Source organism: the organism of the source record quoted next, unplaced genomic scaffold (genome assembly GCF_019419815.1).
Source record: "Pyrus x bretschneideri cultivar Hongxiangsu unplaced genomic scaffold, Pyrus_bretschneideri_v1 Contig199, whole genome shotgun sequence".
NCBI lineage: Eukaryota > Viridiplantae > Streptophyta > Magnoliopsida > Rosales > Rosaceae > Pyrus > Pyrus x bretschneideri.
This window is the reverse complement of record NW_025999500.1, coordinates 857,763-870,765: the sequence shown is the minus strand read 5'-3', so window position 1 is coordinate 870,765 and position 13,003 is coordinate 857,763. Positions and strand designations below refer to the sequence as shown.

The 13,003-nt window shown below is 38.5% G+C and overlaps 2 pseudogenes; one reads left to right on the top strand and one right to left on the bottom strand.

Moving 5' to 3' along the window:
• Positions 1-9,686: 9,686 nt before the first annotated feature.
• LOC125476598 lies at positions 9,687-9,797 on the top strand (annotated as a pseudogene).
• A 2,143-nt stretch (positions 9,798-11,940) lies between these two features.
• Positions 11,941-12,051, bottom strand: LOC125476595 (annotated as a pseudogene).
• Between the last annotated feature and the right edge of the window lie 952 nt (positions 12,052-13,003).

Below are 13,003 nucleotides of genomic sequence, written 5' to 3'. Positions count from 1 at the left end.
TCTGGAAAAGAGTATGAAAGTGCACGGCATAGACAAGAAGGAGCTGGAATCGCATAAAATGATGGGATGAATGGATTTCTGAGGTGGTGGACGCAAGGCATGGACATGATCTGCATGTATGTGGTTTAATTAATCAAAGATACATGTGCAATGTCTGCAACAAGGGAGTGGACATCTGCAAAGATGAATTGGAGAAAGGTAATGGAATGCACGGCCATGTTGTGAACATGCATGTGAATGCATGTTTTGGTGTTTAGAAGTGCATAAGTGAGCTGGAACCACATGGGATTTGCACGGCATGATGATGTTTGTTGGTGTAAATATGGCTGAATGGTTTAATTAATGGGAGTGAATGTTTTTGGTGCAAAAGGGAGCTGGACAAGGCAAGGGAATACACGGCACAAGTTATGTGGAATGAACAAGGTGTCCGCATGTTTTTGCCTTGTTTAGAACCATCCAATGTGACTCCAATGCACCACTTTCCTAATCGCATCAACTCCTGAATTTAAACAGCCACTTTAGTCCTAGATTCCTCATTTGGACTTCAAATTAATTCCCAAGAATCCTTTCCACGTTTGGAATAATGCTCAGCTACCAAAAGGAATGTTTTTACTTCATTTGCCTTCCCATTGATCCAAATTCACACTTGACTGCACACTAACACCAAATAATGTAAAATGCAACTAGTTTAATCCAAAAACAATGCAAAGATGCCAAATAAGGAAGATATAAATGCATGCAAAATGTGACTTATCAAATACCCCCAAACCTGGTTTTTGCTAGTCCTCGAGCAAACTTAAAACTAAAACACACAAAATACAAACATCTAACTAAACCACTTTCGCTGGCCAAACGATTGCACTGAGCATGTGCAACAAGCCTTTGAACCCCTAGGTGTCCCTAGTTGGAGGAGTTGTGTCTCCTGAGGGTTTACAGTGATGAACCCACAAACATCTACAAAATCTGCAAACAATTTGGCTAATACATGCTTTGAACAAACTAATAAGAACCAATGAAGATTTTGTCATACATTCAAACTCAAAAGTTTTCCACTTCAAAGAATCGTATCAATTGTAACGTATAAAGATATTTCTCCATGCCTTACAACTTCAAGGTCATCATACCCAATTGCTTTAAGATAGAATTCGCCTCAACTCTACTCCTCACAGCTTCCACTCAAGTTATCACTCAGATCCTAAGGTTTAGTCTCTCCACAACATATATGAGTGAAATTATGTAAAGGGAATCAAAATTCTCACATATGAAATCTGAAATGGAAGTACAGTTTCTGAGTAGATCTCATGAAATGAATCAAATGCTAAGAATATAGATAACCACACACTTACCATCACCCATGAATACATCCTCAATGATCAGCTAGGTCTTTCTCAAGATTGTAATGCAAGGCTTAGGGTATAGGTTACGAAAGAATTGATATGAAATACTAGAGCTTGGGGCATACCAAAATGTCCTTGAGGATCATGCTCTTCTCTTGCGTTTGTCTTCTTTCTTCTTTGTTTTTGGCATCCAGGCCCTATGTCTTATAATGAGGAGATTTGGAACTTGTATCCACTTTAATTCTCTTTTTATTTTTTATTTTTTATAACTCTATTTTTATAAGCATCTTCAACATAGGTGCCCTCGGTACATGCCACAATCTTGCTCCAAAGCTCAATTTACCTTTAGTCTTCATCACGTTGGTATTCCCCAAACTATAAGGTATGGCTTGTAATGAGCTAGAATGGTAGAGTATGGTGTAGGTGATGAAAGAATTAGGCTAAAGTGTTTGGCTGCAACGAGGGTGAATGGAGCACACAAATGGGTAGGATTTAAGCCTTTTAGTAGTTAAAACATGCATAGCCTAACATCATCTCATTGAGTTCATTCATGAATGATACTAAACACATGGTATCTGCAACGGAGAGTAATTCTTAGTATCCAAACAAAATAGAAGTAATGAGATCATTTAAAGTGAAATTGAAAGAAAAAGATAGGAGTAGAAACACTTTAAACCCTCTCAAAGAAGCAATTAGGCTCAAAATAACTCACTAGGGTAGTCTCCACTATTCTTCTTCCAGAATTTGAGTATGGTACCTCCATGATCATAATTTCAAGAGTTAAATCTTGATACATGACAACTAGATGCAACACTTTTTCATAGCAACCCAATCGTTTGTTTTCAAACATAGCCCTCATATACATTCATATTAGTAAGCAAAAACACCCTTAACCAAAACTAACACCTAAAACAAACACAAAACAAACCTTCCATCCCACACCCCCAAACCTAACCTAAACATTGTCCTCGATGTTTAAAATTGTATGCAATGCAAGTAGGCAAAGAATATGGAATGGTAACAAAATAAACACAACATAAAGAAAGAACACAAACCACACTAGGTTGCCTCCTAGCAAGCGCTTTATTTAATGTCTAGGCAAGACATGGTAGCTTGTTCATGGTGTTGTAAATTCAAGAACATCTACGACTTGATACACTTGCTCTTCCTCCACTTTATCCAAGTATGGTTTCAATCGCTGCCCATTGACTTTAAAAGAGGTGCCATTCTTCATGTTCTCTATCTCCACAGCTCCGTGGGGAAATGTTTGTAGTACTTTGAATGGTCCCACCCACCTAGACTTCAATTTACCTGGAAAAAGTCTCAAACGTGAGTCATACAAAAGTACTTTCATACCTTGGTGAAACTCCTTCCTTAGGATGGCCTTGTCATGATAGAGCTTAGTCCGTTCCTTGTAGATTTTGGCATTCTCATATGCCTCATTTCTAAGTTCTTCCAACTCATTAAGTTGGAGCTTCCTTGCTATTCCAGCATCCTTGTAATCAAAGTTGAACTTCTATATGGCCCAATATGCACGGTGTTCAAGCTCCATTGGCAAATGACAAGCTTTCCCAAACACAAGGCGATAAGGACTCATGCCAATGGGGTCTTGTATGCTGTTCTATATGCCCATAGTGCATCATTTAACCTCAATGACCAATCCTTCCTTGTAGGGCTCACAGTCTTCATCAAGATGTTCTTGATCTCCCTATTGCTAATCTCCACTTGTCCCGAGGTTTGAGGATGGTACGGGGTTGCCACTTTGTGGTTGATGTTGTACTTCTTCATCAAGGATTCAAAGGGTTTGTTGCAGAAATGGCTGCCACCATCACTAATAATAGCTCTTGGGGTTCCAAACCTACAAAAAATCACATCTTTAAGAAAATTCAAAACAACTTTATGATCATTAGTTCTTGTAGCAATGGCTTCAACCCATTTGGATACATAATCTACTGCCACTAATATGTATAAGTGGCCAAAAGAGGATGGAAATGGTCCCATGAAATCGATTCCCCAAACATCAAAGAGCTCCACCACCAAAATGTTGTTCAATGGCATCTCATTTCTTCGGCTAATGTTCCCCATTTTCTGGCACCTATCACACTTAGAACAAAACTCAAAAGCATATTTGAATAAAGAAGGCCAAAATAAACCAGATTGTAAAACCTTTAGAGATGTCTTTTTGGCACCAAAATGTCCTCCACATGCTAATGTATGGCTAAATGTTAGAATGCTTTGTTGCTCACTCTCTGGGACACATCTCCTAATGATTTGGTCAGGGCAATATTTAAACAAATATGGTTCGTCCCAAACGTAGTGCTTTACCATGGCAAGGAACTTCTTTCTTTCCTGAAAAGAAAGGTCATTTCTCATTACACCACAAGCAAGATAATTAACAAAATCAGCATACCATGGTTCTTGTTCTTGAACAACAAGGATTTGTTCATCTGGAAATGATTCATTTAGGGGCAAAGGTTGTCCAACTCCATGGTTTTCATCAAGCCTTGACAAATGGTCAGCCACAACGTTATCACTTCCCTTCTTATCTCGAATTTCCAAGTCAAACTCTTGTAGTAAGAGTATCCATCTAATTAAGCGTGGTTTAGCATCTTTCTTTGTCATCAAGTACCTAAGGGCTGCATGATCAGAAAATACAATAACTTTAGATCCCACAAGATATGACCTAAACTTTTCTAAGGCAAAAACAACAGCAAGCAACTCCTTTTCAGTAGTGGAATAGTTAAGTTGAGCATCATGTAGAGTCCGGCTTGCATAGTAGATCACATGTGGAAGCTTGTTCACCCTTTGCCCTAAAACTGCACCAATAGCATAGTCAAAGGCATCACACATCAATTCAAAAGGTAAAGACCAATCTGGTGCCATAATAATAGGGGCTGAGGTTAGTTCATATTTCAAAGTATTGAATGCATCCATACAAGCCTTATCAAAATGAAATGCAACATCTTTAGCTAACAGATTGCATAATCGACGAGTGATCATTGAAAAGTTCTTAATGAAACGACGATAAAAACCCGCATGTCCCAAAAAACTTCTTATTCCCTTCACAGTGGTGGGGGCTACCATATTGGTGATGACGTCAATTTTGGCTTTGTCCACCTCCATTCCTTTGCTAGAGATTACATTTCCTAACACAATTCCTTGTTTCACCATAAATTGGCACTTTTCCCAATTGAGAACCAAATTTGTTTCCTGACATCTTTGAAGTACTAAGGAGAGATGGTTAAGACATTCATCAAAAGAGGAACCAAACACTGAGAAATCATCCATAAATACCTCAATGAATCTTTCTACCATGTCAGAAAAGATTGCCAACATGCATCTTTGGAATGTTGCTGGAGCATTGCAAAGTCCAAAAGGCATTCTCCTATATGCAAATGTGCCAAAAGGGCAAGTAAAGGTAGTTTTCTCTTGGTCCTCCGGAGCAATTGCAATTTGATTGTAACCTGAGTAACCATCAAGAAAACAATAGTGTGAGTAACCTGCCAATCTCTCAAGCATTTGATCTATGAAAGGCATAGGAAAGTAATCTTTTCTAGTGCTAGAATTCAACTTCCTGTAATCGGTGCAAACACGCCAACTAGCCGTGGGCTTTGTGGGCACAAGCTCATTGTTTTCATTCTTCATTACTGTGATTCCCACCTTTTTAGGTACCACTTGAATAGCACTCACCCATTTGCTATCAGAAATGGGATATATGATCCCCACATCTAACAATTTCAACACTTCATTCCTCACCACTTCCTTCATGTGTGGATTGAGCCTTCTTTGTGGTTCACGAGTTGATTTGGCTCCTTCCTCTAAAAGAATCCTATGCATGCACATGGTAGGGCTTATTCCCTTGATATCTGCAATAGACCAACCAAAAGCCGATTTGAACTCTTTTAACACCCTAATTAGTTTATCTTCTTCATTTGGGGTAAGGTCAGAAGCTATGATAACTGGAAGAGTTTCAAATTCAGCTAGATATGCATATTTTAGATGTGGTGGAAGTGGTTTAAGTTCAAGTTTTGGTGCCTTAATAGTGGAAGGAGTTAGATGTAACATTGATGATTCTAAAGGCTCTAAAAGAGGGAAAACATTCAAAGGATACGGTGCCAATGCTTCCAAGGCAGCTACCTCTTCCATGAGTGCATCTTCTTCATCAAACTCATCTTGAGATTGACTCAAAACAGTTTGTAATGGATCATTAGATTGTGCCTGCAAGAACTTAGAGAAAACAAGCGAATCAAGCACATTAATGGCATAACAATCAAGAGATGAAGAAGGATGTGAAAGAGACTCAAACACTTTGAATTGAACGGTCTCTCCTAGCACTGTCATAGTGAGGAGTCCATTTTGCACATCAATGATGGTCTTGGCTGTGGCCATGAAAGGTCTCCCAAGCAATATAGGCAACTCTCGGTCATGTATAGGAGCTTCTTCCATGTCCAACACTACAAAATCTGCAGGCAAGATTAGTTTATCAACTTGAACTAGAATATCTTCTACTATACCTCTTGGATATTTTACGGATCTGTCTGCAAGTTGTAATGAAATGGTGGTGGCTTTCAAATCCCCCAAACCTAGTTGAAGGTACACGAAATAAGGCATTAAGTTGATGCTATGATAGGAGCATATTCATGCGACTTAAATGGCTTGTTCTCGTGCATTTACGTTATGTTTCTTTAGTTATTTTAGTCCTTTAAGCTATTTTCGTGTGTTTGTAGGTTCAAAGGGCTAAAGGAGCAAAAAGATGCATTTTGGAGACTTTTGGAGCACTTTTGGGCTAAGGATGGATAGCTTATGCTTGGAGCCAAAGTGTTGGACGAAATTGAAGACCTAATTGAAGACCAAAGTGTTGGAACCTTGTTCCCTTTAGTTTTAGGACATTTAAACCTTTCCTATATCCTTAGCCGTGCATAACATTCCAACATTCCAATCCTTCATTTCAGCCACACTCCCACATATCATTACTTATCATCACCACTTATCACTTATCATAATCACATATCATACACTTATCATCACCACTTATCACTTATCATATCCATACACTTATCACTTATCATAACCATACACTTATCACTTATCTCTCCCATTTCAGATTGCATTCCCTTGCATTCCAACCAAAACCATGCACATGCACTTGTTCCTCCATTAAATCAGCCACATGCATTCATCATCACAACCTAGCTGTCATTCCACTTTAACCCACATGCATTTCCACCCACATGCTCTCCCATTTCAGATTGCACACCCATAATCATTCAAACATGCACTCCCACCCTTTAATCACATGCATAAATCAGCCACATGCATTTCCCTTTTCATTTCCAGATTGTCCCCTTGCACATGCACCCACATATTCATTGCACATGCATTTCCAACCCACATGCATCCTTTAATCATTCAAACATGCAGCCACATTCCCTCCTAGCTGTCATGTTCCCCCCATTTCACCTATAAATAAGCATCCATTGCAGCCACAATGAGGGGGATCCATCCACCACAGAAATAAGGCCTTTGTGCCAGAAATTCACCCATTCCATTCACTCTCCCATATTCAGAAACACCACCAAAAACCATCCCTTGGTGCCGTGCCTTAAGGCACCATTCCATCACTTCCCTATTAATCCAAACACCACTCCCCAAACCATTCACACCACCAAACCTCACCTTAGACCTTGTGCTACAACAACGAGGAAGAGAAGAGTGCCTAAACGTTCATACAATTCAAGTTTGAGTTGTTGGAATGTTTAGGTGTTTCTTTGATTTCAATGTTTAAATTCAATTCTCTTTGTTTTGTACGTATGAGGAATGGAAGAGAAGAGTGCCTAAACGTTCATACAATTCAAGTTTGAGTTGTTGGAATGTTTAGGTGTTTCTTTGATTTCAAAGTTATGAGGAACTAAACCCCCCTTGGTTAGGGGGTGATTCGAAATATATATTTATGCTTGCATTTTGATTTGATTACTTCTAATTGCGTTTCATAAGTTGTGGATTCAATTTGTTTAACCGTTTGATTGATAACTTATTTATGTATGTTTATTGAGAGTGCACGCTTAATTTTCATGCATGAATATGACGCTAGAATATAAGTGAGTTTCACCTAATAGTTACGAACTTATATTCACAAGTAGTGGAGGTTGCTTATAAACAATCGCGTTAAACGAATTCTTGGCATAAGTTTCAAGCAATCCATAGTAACGAATGCCTCGTCAACACTTATAATTTTCATAGAACGTAATGATTCTTGCTTGTATCTCTTCTATGCATTCATGTTGAGGACTTGTGGGGAATGTTTTGAATTGTGTATGCGCTAACCCATCCAATTCAATAACGTTAGGAAGATTTGAAGGTTAATTAGTGCATCACGGTTAACTTGGGGTGTTGAGAATTCATGGTTTATTGAAATGCAATTGGAAATCATTTTATTATGCAAGTGTAACATGTGTGGAGATGAACCCCTTAGCTAGGTTCCCATCCATTCAATTCTATCACATTCATCTTTACATTCTGTCTAGTTTATTAATTTGTTTCATTATTTCAAATTCGTCAAAACCAATCCCCCATTTATTTTAAAGTGTTAGATTAGTTAGAAATACATTTAGTTTGTGTTTTTAAGAGTCTTGAGTCAAGTTACAACTTAATTTCGTCCAAATTCACCAAAGTGCTCAAAACTGCCCAGAAAGTGATTTTAAGGCAGTTTTGAGTGTTTTGGGTGATGTTTGAGTCTTTTGGTTTGTTTTAGTGTTTTAAAGTTTAGTTTTACATTCTTTGAGTTAGTTTAGTGTTTTATATTGTGTTTTTACGTTCTTGAGCCAAGTTATTACTTAATTTCGTCCAAATTTGTGTTTGTGCTCAAATCTGCCCAGAAAGTGGTTTTTAGGCAGATTTGAGTGTGTTTGTGTTGTTTTGAGTCTTTTGGGTTTATCTTAGTGTTTTAAAGTTTAGTTTTGCATTCTTTGAGTCTAGTATAGTGTTTTATATTGTGTTTTTACGTTTTTTTAGTCAAATCCAAGTGATTAACAATCCCTCCTAATCCCCGGTCCATAACGATCCCTATTTATACTTATACTACAATTGACAAAAAGAGGGTTTAATTTATGCGCGTATAATTCTCGCATCATGCTTGCACCCAAATCAAGCATCGCCTTCTCTACTTTCTTGTCCCCTATGGTGATGTTGATAGAGAAACTTCCTGGATCCTTGAGCTTTGGTGGAAGTTTTCTTTGTAAAACTGCACTCACATTCTCGGACACCATTACCTTCTCATATGGTCCATACTTCCTTTTGTAGCTGTTTAACTCCTTGAAGAACTTCCCATATGCCGGCATGTTCCTAATGACATCAAGCAAAGGTAAGTTAACATTCACTTTGCTTAGTATATCAAAAATTTCCTTAAATGACTTATCCTACTTGCTCTTGGCAAGTCTTCCAGGGAATGGTATTGGTGGAGTGTATGGTTTCTCAGCCTTGTGAAGATTTGGTGCTTCAAATGAGGAAGTAGCATGGCTTGGTTCCTCATTTGGTTTCTCATTTTCTCCTTGAGTAACCCCTGCATTCACATGATCAGATTCATTAGTAACTTCATTGCCAATTCTATTATCAATAATCTTACCACTTCTAAGTGTAGTGATTGCTTTGGCTTGCTCTTGGTTCCTTTGGAGTATCACGGGTTGGCTTGGAAACTTTCCAACCTCTCTTTGGTTCAAGGCATCTGCAATCTGCCCCAATTGTGTCTCCATTTTGGTTAGAGCCGCCGAATGTTGTTGGAGAGTGCTATTTGTGGAATGTTGGAATTGCAAGGTGTTTTGGGCTAACAACTTAATCGTATCCTCTAGAGTAGTGGCAGGTTTTGGTTGGAAATTTTGGAATTGATTGTTGTTCTTCCATGAGAGGTTGGGATGATCTCTCCAACTTGAGTTATATGTATTGGAATACACATCATTCCTTGGCCTTTGATTGTAAGAATTCATGAGGTTCACTTGCTCTTGAACATACTCGGGATAAGCTTCCCTAGATGGACATTGATGAGTAGGGTGGCTTGGGATGTTGCAAATGGCACACACTTCATTTGCTTTTGGTACCATGTTGAGCACGGATTCAATCTTCCTTTCTAGGTTAGCTACCTGCAACAAAAGATCATGATTAGAGCTTGTTGCATAGACTCCAACTTTCTTACCCCTTAAATCTTTGTGTTGAGCATTAGACCCCAACATCTCATAAATGTTATATGACTCTTGGGCATTCTTTTTCTTCAATGCTCCACCTGCTGCATTATCAACAGTTGATTGACATGTTTGGGTTAGTCCATCATAGAAAATTTGCATTTGTAAGTGAAAAGGTAACCCATGGTGTGGACATTGCAGCAAGAGGCCTTTAAAGCGCTCCCAACACTCATTGAAAGGTTCTCCATCATCTTGTTTGAAGTTGAATATTTGTCCCCTTAATGTGGCTGTCTTTTGAGTGGAAAAGAACTTCTCCAAGAACTTCTTAGCCACGGCATCCCATGTAGTAAGGGAACCTGGTGTTAGAGTCATCAACCAACTCTTGGCCCTATCTTTCAAGGTGTAAGGAAACACTCTCATCCTTAAATTTGCTTCACTCACTCCCTGATAGGAGCATATTCATGCGACTTAAATGGCTTGTTCTTGTGCATTTACGTTATGTTTCTTTAGTTATTTTAGTACTTTAAGCTATTTTCGTGTGTTTGTAGGTCCAAAGGGCTAAAGGAGCAAAAAGATGCATTTTGGAGACTTTTGGAGCACTTTTGGGCTAAGGATGGATAGCTTATGCTTGGCGCCAAAGTGTTGGACGAAATTGAAGATTTAATTGAAGATCCAATCTGAGTGTTGGAGCCATATTCCTTTCTATAAAACAAGTCTCACTTCACACAACAAGGGTTCCGCATTTTTCTTCTTCACTAAGTCCATTACACACCCATAACTTCTCCCATTTCACTTCATTTTCTGTCCATTTCTGTCCCAAGGGCAGAAACCATTCAACCATAACCAATCTACCTTCATCCGCACCACATTTGGAAAACCAACACCGAAGGCACTCTTCAAGGAATTCAACATCAGTTTTGCTTCAAGGGTTTCTTCTTATTAATTCTATGTTCATTCATGTTTTATATTTTTATGTTAAATCTTTTGTAAACATGAATTGTAACTAATCCTCCTCTAGGGATTCGATGTAACCTTGCAAAGTTTGCCATGTAATTAAGTTAGAATGCTCAGTTTGTCCATCTATTCCTTGTTTCATTCTCTGATTTAATGGTGACTTAGTGTGTTGATTTTAATGTTTGATCATCATTTGAATTAATCACTAAGTTGTGTAGTCAAGATTAAAACACACATCATGCATAATCTTGGTAGATATGTGAATGAATGAAGGGAATGTTTAGCAAACATCCTGCCGAGTTATTCCCTTTGGTTTTATGAAAGTTTCTTGTGCATTACATACTCTTGATTATGAACCAAAGTTGCACATCACAACTAGGTTCATGATTAGAGACATTTGATCAAATCCACACATCATATGGTTGATCATGTCCAAGTGAAACAAACTCAAGAAATAGGTAGATGAATGAGTATAAACTAACTTAACAAACATGGACTTGGTTTAGCAATGGTGAAACCGAATCCCTAGCTTCATCTCCATTGGTACTATCCCATTTTATTAGTTGTTGATTCATTTACTTGTATTTACTTCATTCTCTTATGTTTACAAGTTACAACCACAAATCTGCCTACATTGAGTAGTTTTATTTCTCTAGTTAGAGTTCTTGCAAAAATATAGGATCAATTAGTCCCTGTGGATTCGACACCCTTACTTGTGCCATTATACTAAACATATTCTAGCATTAGGAAGGAATAATAACTCAACAAAAATGGCGCCGTTGCCGGGGACTGATTTCAGTCCCTTGTAATTGCTTGTTTGCTATTTAAAATTTGTTCATTTCATTGTTGTTTGCTAGTTAAACTTTGTTCTTTTCATTGTAGGTAGATTCTTGATTTTCATTCAAACTTGTGTTACTTTGTTTCAGGTAGTATATGTCAAATAGACTTGTTGAGTTAGGCCAAAGAATTGAACGGTTGAAGGGCCACACTTTGGACAACTTTGTGCCATCAAGTTCATCCATTAGCCGTGAGGAAGAGGAAGGGAATTCACCTAGTTCAACAAGTAAAGGATCTGAGCTATATAATTGGGAAAGAGAAGAAGAGATGGCGGGCAACCAAGATGAACTTCGAGCTTTTGAGGACTTTGTTCAACCAATCATACCAAATTCACCTTCATGCATCTTGCTGCCCACAGAAGCTAGAAACTATGATCTCAAATCTTCACATTTCCATATGTTTCCTTCATTTTATGGCTTACCTAATGAAGACCCTTTAGCTCATATTAAAGAGTTTTACAATGTTGTGAGTGGTTTACCTTTGCAGGGAGTAAGTGAAGCAAATTTGAGGATGAGAGTGTTTCCTTACACCTTAAAAGATAGAGCCAAGAGTTGGTTGATGACTCTAACACCAGGTTCCCTCACCACATGGGATGCCGTGGCTAAGAAGTTCTTGGAGAAGTTTTTTTCCACTCAAAAGACAGCCACATTAAGAGGACAAATCTTCAACTTCAAACAAGATGATGGAGAACCTTTCAATGAGTGTTGGGAGCGCTTTAAAGGCCTCTTGATGCAATGTCCACACCATGGGTTACCTTTTCACTTACAAATGCAAATTTTCTATGATGGACTAACCCAAACATGTCAATCAACTGTTGATAATGCAGCAGGTGGGGCATTGAAGAAAAAGAATGCCCAAGAGTCATATAACATTTATGAGATGTTGGGGTCTAATGCTCAACACAAAGATTTAAGGGGTAAGAAAGTTGGAGTCTATGAAACAAGCTCTAATCATGATCTTTTGTTGCAGGTAGCTAACCTAGAAAGGAAGATTGAATCCGTGCTCAACATGGTGCCAAAAGCAAATGAAGTGTGTGCCATTTGCAACATACCAAGCCACCCTACTCATCAATGTCCATCTAGGGAAGCTTATCCCGAGTATGTTCAAGAGCAAGTGAACCTCATGAATTCTTACAATCAAAGGCCAAGGAATGATGTGTATTCCAATACATATAACTCAAGTTGGAGAGATCATCCCAACCTCTCATGGAAGAACAACAATCAATTCCAAAATTTCCAACCAAAACCTGCCACTACTCTAGAGGATACGGTTAAGTTGTTAGCCCAAAACACCTTGCAATTCCAACATTCCACAAATAGCACTCTCCAACAACATTCGGCGGCTCTTACCAAAATGGAGACACAATTGGGACAGATTGCAGATGCCTTGAACCAAAGAGAGGTTGGAAAGTTTCCAAGCCAACCCGTGATACTCCAAAGGAACCAAGAGCAAGCCAAAGCAATCACTACACTTAGAAGTGGTAAGGTTATTGATAATAGAGTTGGCAAGGAAGTTACTAATGAATATGATCATGTGAACGCAGGTGTTACTCAAGGAGAAAATGAGAAACCAAATGAGGAACCAAGCCATGCTACTTCCTCATTTGAAGCACCAAATCTTCACAAGGCCGAGAAACCATACACTCCACCAATACCATTCCCTGGAAGACTTGCCAAGAGCAAGCAGGATAAGTCATTTAAGGAA